Raw genomic sequence first — 8,489 nt, 5'->3', positions numbered from 1 at the left:
CCTCATCAAAGCAGTTCCTGCAGCTGAACAGCACTTAGGCTCCCCAACATCAACTTTTGTTAACATCATAGAGACTTTAAACAAGCAGGACTCCCTGTGGACAGTATGAAACATGAGTAGAGCTCCGGGGGTCATTATAATTGCACACTAATGCCAATCATGTGAATGTGTTGTTTTTCTCAACGGTTACCTTGGGAGAGGTCAAAAACATCTACAGACAGGACTCCCGAGTGGCGCAGCGGTCTAAGGTGAAGGTTGAGAACCATGCTTCCTCCAAAACACGACCCCGCCAAGCTGCACTGCTTCTTGACACAATGCTCGCTTAACCCGAAGCCAGCCGCACCAATGTGTCGGAGGAAACGCCGTCCAGCTGGCGACCGAAGTCAGTGTGCATGCACCCAGGCCCGCCACAAGAAATCACTAGAGCGCGATTTCTGAATGACATTTCGTATTATTTTCATTCCAGCTGAAAAGTCTTTGCCTGAGCAGAGCCAATGTGGGAGTAACAGGTTCGGCCCATGAGCCCACTCTCTGCCCACTTCTTCCAGGATTTATACATTTGAAGCCGATTGTTTGCCCCCAAACTTAGTTCCAAATCTAATCCTTTGGCAGAGACTAGAAAAAGGAAGTAAAAGTAGGTCAATATGAAGAGGTTAAGCTGAAGGTGTAACAATACAGAGGCGGATGCAAGATGCAAGCAACGATGGTTTAATGAATATAGTTCACAGCAGCAACAGGACAGACAGACTGTCCTCAGACGGAATCCGACCCAGGGACTCGGGCGCATCTTCCGATGATAACGTGCTGAGAAAACCAGGGGAGTGTGTCCGGATGAGTAGGAAGGAGCACAGCAGATAATCCACACAAGAGAAGAGCACGGACACACGACACAACCTCAGGGAAGAAACAACGATCTGACAACAAGAAACACTGGTTACAGAACATATAAAGGGAAGATAAGTAGTTCCAGCTGGCGCAGACAATCAGGCCGAGATTGGGAACCACGCCCACACAAACAGAGAGAGAGAGAGAGAGAGAGAGAGAGAGAGAGAGAGAGAGAGAGAGAGAGAGAGAAGAGAAAGAGAAAGAGAGAGGGAGGCAGTGGATTCATGAACCGTGACAGAAGGACAGGGTAGGAGTGCTGATCTAGGATATAAAAAATATAAAAAATATATAAAAGACAAAACTGATCCTAAATCAGCACTCCTACGTTTGATGCATACGGCCCCAGATGTGATGTGACTCTACTGTCGGCTCCATTGTGTTCCATTCAATAGGCTAACATCATACACATTACACATAATGTAACACATAATCTAATTCGCTAGAAAGCATCACGAGAGGGCTTACCAAATGGTGTGCCATAGACATTACACATAATGTAACACATTATCTAATTCACGAGAAAGCATCACTAGAGGGCTTACCAAATGGTGTGCCATAGACATTACATTTGGTTCGGTCATGATACTGGACATTACATCTGGATCGGGCTGGGCATGATACTGAATTAAATTCATTGTATTTAAATTGAAAAGAGGATGTAAACATTCAATACATATAATAAATAGAGTTTAAGATATGATCTATGAGCTGTCAGAGGTGTATTCAATGGAAACACTACTGCTTCTCAGAGGTGTATTCAATGGAAACACTACTGCTTCTCAGAGGTGTATTCAATTTCTCAGAGGTGTATTCAATGGAAACACATTACTGTTTCTCAGAGGTGTATTCAATGGAAAACATTACTGCTTCTCAGAGGTGTACTCAATGGAAACACATTACTGTTTCTCAGAGGTGTATTCAATGGAAACACATTACTGCTTATCAGAGGTGTATTCAATGGAAACACATTACTGCTTATCAGAGGTGTATTCAATGGAAACACATTACTGCTTATCAGAGGTGTACTCAATGGAAACACATTACTGTTTCTCAGAGGTGTACTCAATGGAAACACATTACTGTTTCTCAGAGGTGTATTCAATGGAAACACATTACTGCTTATCAGAGGTGTATTCAATGGAAACACATTACTGTTTATCAGAGGTGTACTCAATGGAAACACATTACTGTTTCTCAGAGGTGTATTCAATGGAAACACATTACTGCTTATCAGAGGTGTATTCAATGGAAACACATTACTGCTTATCAGAGGTGTATTCAATGGAAACACATTACTGCTTATCAGAGGTGTATTCAATGGAAACACTACTGCTTCTCAGAGGCTTTGATCTCCTATTCCTCAAGCTTACTTACACCCGCAACAACACATGTATCTTCACTGGTTCTACCCTTCAGTTGAGAATTCTTTGCAGATCAACCATAGCAGTGAACGGGACCATTCGCCACGCATTGCCCTGGATCATTCCTAGCTTGAGCGTCACAATGGTAACAGACCCATTCAACGTCATTGTCTGTGAGGTTTTCACCTGTTCATTACAGTATCGTGTTACCGGTTGCTGTCCTTGGCGTTCAGTGACGACTTTCATGGAGAGCCGTTCAGAACTGTCCTTTCTCAGTCAACAGAGAGGAGAGAAAGGAATTTAAAAATCATTAAAATATATATATACACTACCGGTCAAAGGTTTTAGAACATCTACTCATTCAACGTTTTTTCTTAATTTGTTCTATTTTCTACATTGCAGAATAATAGTGAAGACATCATAACAATGAAATAACACATATGGAATCATGTAGTAACCAAAAAAGTGTTCAACAAATCAAAATATATTTTAGATTTGAGTTTCTTCAAAGTAGCCACCCTTTGCCTTGATGACAGCTTTGCACACTCTTGGCATTCTCTCAACCAGCTTCATGAGGTTGTCACCTGGAATGGATTAAAAAAACAGGTGTGCCTTCTTAAAAGTTAATTTGTGGAATTTCTTTCCTTCTTCATGCGTTTTAGCGAATTAGTTGTGTTGTGACAAGATAGGGGGGGTTACAGAAGATAGCCCTATTTGGTAAAATACCAAGTCCATATTATGCCAAGAACAGCACAATTAAGCGAAGAGAAAATACAGACCCATCATTACCTTAAGACATGAAGGTCAGTCAATACGGAACATTTCAAGAACTTCAACTGCAGTCTCAAAAACCATCAAGCGCTATGATATCCTATTCCTCAAGCTTACTTACACCCGCAACAACACATGTATCTATGATGAAACTGGCTTCCATTAAGACCGCCACAGGATTGGAAGACCCAGAGTTACCTTATAGATACCAACCACAGAAATTGCAGCCCAAATAAATAAGTAACAGACATCTCAACATCAACTGGTCAGAGAAGACTGTGAATCAGGCCTTCATGGTTGAATTGCTGCAAAGAAACCACTACTAAAGGACACCAATAAGACGAAGAGACTTGCTTGGGCCAAGAAACACAAGCAATGGACATTAGACCGGTGGAAATGTGTCCTTTGGTCTGAGGTCCAAATTTGAGATTTTTGGTTCCAACCACGTCTTTGTGAGACGCGTTTTGTGGGTGAACGGATGATCTCCACATGAAGCATGGTGGAGGAGGTGTTATGGTGTGGGGGTGCTTTGCTGGTGACACTATCTGTGACTTATTTAGAATTCAAGGCACACTTAACCAGCATGGCTACCACAGCATTCTGCAGTGATACACCTTCCCATCTGGTTTGGGCTTAGTGGGACTATAATTTGTTTTTCAACAGGACAATGACCCAACAAACCTCCAATCAATCAAATCACATTTATTTATAAAGCCATTCAGCTGATGTCACAAAATGCTGTACAGAAAACCAGCCTAAAACCCCAAACAGCAAGCAATGCAGGTGTAGAATCACGGTGGCTAGGAAAAACTCCCTCGAAAGACCAGGACCTAGGAAGAAACATAGAGAGGAACCAGGCTATGAGGGGTGGCCAGTCCTCTTCTGACTGTGCTGGCTGGATATTATAACAGAACATGGCCAAGATGTTCAAATTGTCATAGATGACCAGCAGGGTCAAATAATAATAATCAGGCTGTGTAAACGCTATTTTACCAAGAAGGAGAGTGATTGAGTGCTGCATCAGATGACCTGGCCTCCACAATCCCCCGACCTCAACCATATTGAGGTGGTTTGGGATGAATCGAACCGCAGAGTGAAGGAAAAGCAGCCAACAAGTGCCCAGCATATGTGGGAACTCCTTCAAGGCTGTTGGAAAAGCATTCTAGGTGAAGCTGGTTGAGAGAATACCAAAAGTGTGCAAATCTGTCATCAATGCAAAGGGTGGCTATTTGAAGAATCTCAAATAGAACATATATTTAGATTTTATTTAATACTTTTTTGGTTAGTACATGATTCCATATGTGTTATTTCATAGTTTTGATGTCTTCACTATTATTCTACTATGCAGAAAATAGTAAAAAGAAAGAAAAACCCTTTAATGAGTAGGTGTTCTAAAAGTTTTGGCCGGTAGTGTACATATATAAATAATACCAAGAAAACCCTTGAAGTGAACTGTGCCTCTGACTAAATGTCTTATCTTTCTGTAGATTTGGTTTGCCTTTCAATTCAAAGTTTTCCATCTCTGATAATACATTGACCAACTACTGCACGACAGTCAGATGGTTGGAGTGAAGAAAAACAAGAGCGCAGGTTGCACTAACTCTTCTGGCTCCCAATCTCCACATATCTGCCATCAGACAGCCTTGACATGTGTGTTTCCTAAACTCATTTCCTCTGGTCTTTTCTATACTGCACTCCCTTTTCCATACGCTGTCTAGCGTAGTCTCAGTGCCAGCTGGGAAAACGAAGTGCACAACCCATGAAAATCCCAGCCAGCTGTGGTCTTCACACAGCAACATGACAGACCTTGGGCGCTATCTCAGATACTTGGCACATTCCAACCATAACACAATGGTTTGTGCTCCAATTGGCAACCTATTTCTTACATCACTACTTTTGCACTATGGGCACTGGTCAAAAGTAATGCACTATATTGGGGATAGGGTGCAAATTTGGGACGCAGAGCTATCATACAGGACACTGAGGTTTGGGACAACTGAGACACACAGAGGGGTAAATATTTTAGTTATATGTGAGTGAACACCCAAACAATGTCCAACACTCCCACCTCTGTCTGAGGGCTGGACTCTGAAAACAGGCCAAGCTAATTATCTGGTAGATTACGTCTCAAATGGTACCCTATTCCCTATATAGTGCACTACATTTGGCCAAAGCCCTATCATCCCTAGTAAAAAGTAGTGTACTTTATAGGGAATAGAGTGCCATTTGTGACTCTCACCGTAGTCCTGAGAGGTCGGATTTGACTACAAGGCATTGTGCATCGTCTTTGATCCACACAGAGAAAATCCTGTTGACGTCAGACTTTGACGATAGGGTGCTTCTGGGTACTGAGGTCTCAGAGAAGGAAGGATCTCTGGGTATGTTGTAACCCTGACCTCAGAGAAAGGGAGGATTCACCACTGGTTGATGACTAGACTCCTCCAGATCCAGTAACCAGGGCCAGCATCTTAGAGTAGAAATGCTGATCTAGGATCAGTTTAGCCTTTTAGATCATAATGAACACGATTACATAGACAGGGAGAGACCTTATCCTAGATCAGCACTCTTAGACCCTTTATGAATACGGACCCTGAGATGCATTTATCATCATGGACCACTGATACTATGGTATGAGAGGGGAGGCTGACTATAGATATGGACCAATGATACTATGGTATGAGAGGGGAGGCTGACTATAGATATGGACCAATGATACTATGGTATGAGAGGGGAGGCTGACTATAGATATGGACCAATGATACTATGGTATGAGAGGGGAGGCTGACTATAGATATGGACCAATGATATTATGGTATGAGAGGGGAGGCTGACTACAGATATGGACCACTGATACTATGGTATGAGAGGGGAGGCTGACTATAGATATGGACCACTGATACTATGGTATGAGAGGGGAGGCTGACTATAGATATGGACCACTGATACTATGGTATGAGAGGGGAGGCTGACTATAGATATGGACCACTGATACTATGGTATGAGAGGGGAGGCTGACTATAGATATGGACCAATGATACTATGGTGTGAGAGGGAAGGCTGACTACATATGGACCACTGATACTATGGTGTGAAAGGGAAGGCTGACTACAGATATGGACCACTGATACTATGGTGTGAAAGGGAAGGCTGACTACATATGGACCACTGATACTATGGTGTGAAAGGGAAGGCTGACTACATATGGACCACTGATACTATGGTGTGAAAGGGAAGGCTGACAACATATGGACCACTGATACTATGGTGTGAAAGGGAAGGCTGACAACATATGAACCACTGATACTATGGTGTGAAAGGGGAGGCTGACTACAGATATGGACCACTGATACTATGGTATGAGAGGGGAGGCTGACTATAGATATGGACCAATGATACTATGGTATGAGAGGGGAGGCTGACTATAGATATGGACCAATGATACTATGGTATGAGAGGGGAGGCTGACTATAGATATGGACCAATGATACTATGGTATGAGAGGGGAGGCTGACTATAGATATGGACCAATGATACTATGGTGTGAAAGGGAAGGCTGACTACATATGGACCACTGATACTATGGTATGAGAGGGAAGGCTGACTATAGATATGGACCAATGATACTATGGTATGAGAGGGGAGGCTGACTATAGATATGGACCAATGATACTATGGTATGAGAGGGGAGGCTGACTATAGATATGGACCAAAGATACTATGGTATGAGAGGGGAGGCTGACTATAGATGTGGACCAATGATACTATGGTATGAGAGGGGAGGCTGACTATAGATATGGACCAATGATACTATGGTATGAGAGGGGAGGCTGACTATAGATATGGACCAATGATACTATGGGGTGAGAGGGAAGGCTGACTACAGATATGGACCACTGATACTATGGTGTGAAAGGGAAGGCTGACAACATATGGACCACTGATACTATGGTGTGAAAGGGGAGGCTGACTACAGATATGGACCACTGATACTATGGTGTGAAAGGGAGGCTGCTGATGAACCACTGATATATGGACCACTGATACTATGGTGTGAGAGGGGAGGCTGACTATAGATATGGACCACTGATACTATGGTGTGAAAGGGGAGGCTGACTACATATGGACCACTGATACTATGGTGTGAAAGGGAAGGCTGACTACATATGGACCACTGATACTATGGTATGAGAGGGAAGGCTGACTATAGATATGGACCACTGATACTATGGTGTGAAAGGGAAGACTGACTACAGATATGGACCACTGATACTATGGTGTGAAAGGGAAGGCTGACAACATATGGACCACTGATACTATGGTGTGAAAGGGGAGGCTGACTACAGATATGGACCACTGATACTATGGTGTGAAAGGGAAGGCTGACTATAGATATGGACCACTGATACTGACTATAGATGTGGACCAATGATACTATGGTATGAGAGGAGGCTGACTATAGATATGGACCAATGATACTATGGTATGAGAGGGGAGGCTGACTATAGATATGGACCACTGATACTATGGTGTGAAAGGGAAGGCTGACAACATATGGACCACTGATACTATGGTATGAGAGGGAAGGCTGACTACAGATATGGACCAATGATACTATGGTGTGAAGGGGAAGGCTGACTACAGATATGGACCACTGATACTATGGTGTGAAAGGGAAGGCTGACTACATATGGACCACTGATACTATGGTGTGAAAGGGGAGGCTGACTACAGATATGAACCACTGATACTATGGTGTGAAAGGGAAGGCTGACTACATATGGACCAATGATACTATGGTGTGAAAGGGGAGGCTGACTACAGATATGAACCACTGATACTATGGTGTGAAAGGGAAGGCTGACTACATATGGACCACTGATACTATGGTGTGAAAGGGAAGGCTGACTACATATGGACCACTGATACTATGGTGTGAAAGGGAAGGCTGACTACATATGGACCACTGATACTATGGTGTGAAAGGGAAGGCTGACTACATATGGACCACTGATACTATGGTGTGAAAGGGAAGGCTGACTACATATGGACCACTGATACTATGGTGTGAAAGGGAAGGCTGACTACAGATATGAACCACTGATACTATGGTGTGAAAGGGGAGGCTGACTACATATGGACCACTGATACTATGGTGTGAAAGGGAAGGCTGACTACATATGGACCACTGATACTATGGTGTGAAAGGGAAGGCTGACTACAGATATGAACCACTGATACTATGGTGTGAAAGGGAAGGCTGACTACATATGGACCACTGATACTATGGTGTGAAAGGGAAGGCTGACTACATATGGACCACTGATACTATGGTGTGAAAGGGGAGGCTGACAACATATGGACCACTGATACTATGGTGTGAAAGGGAAGGCTGACAACAGTCATCTTTTACCACTTACGAATACATTTTACTGTCAACATACTGCCATGTCCTGCTAATATGATTCACATATG

This window comes from Oncorhynchus masou, chromosome 27 (genome assembly GCF_036934945.1).
Source record: "Oncorhynchus masou masou isolate Uvic2021 chromosome 27, UVic_Omas_1.1, whole genome shotgun sequence".
Classification (NCBI taxonomy): Eukaryota; Metazoa; Chordata; class Actinopteri; order Salmoniformes; family Salmonidae; genus Oncorhynchus; species Oncorhynchus masou.
Note: the sequence above shows the minus strand (reverse complement) of the source record.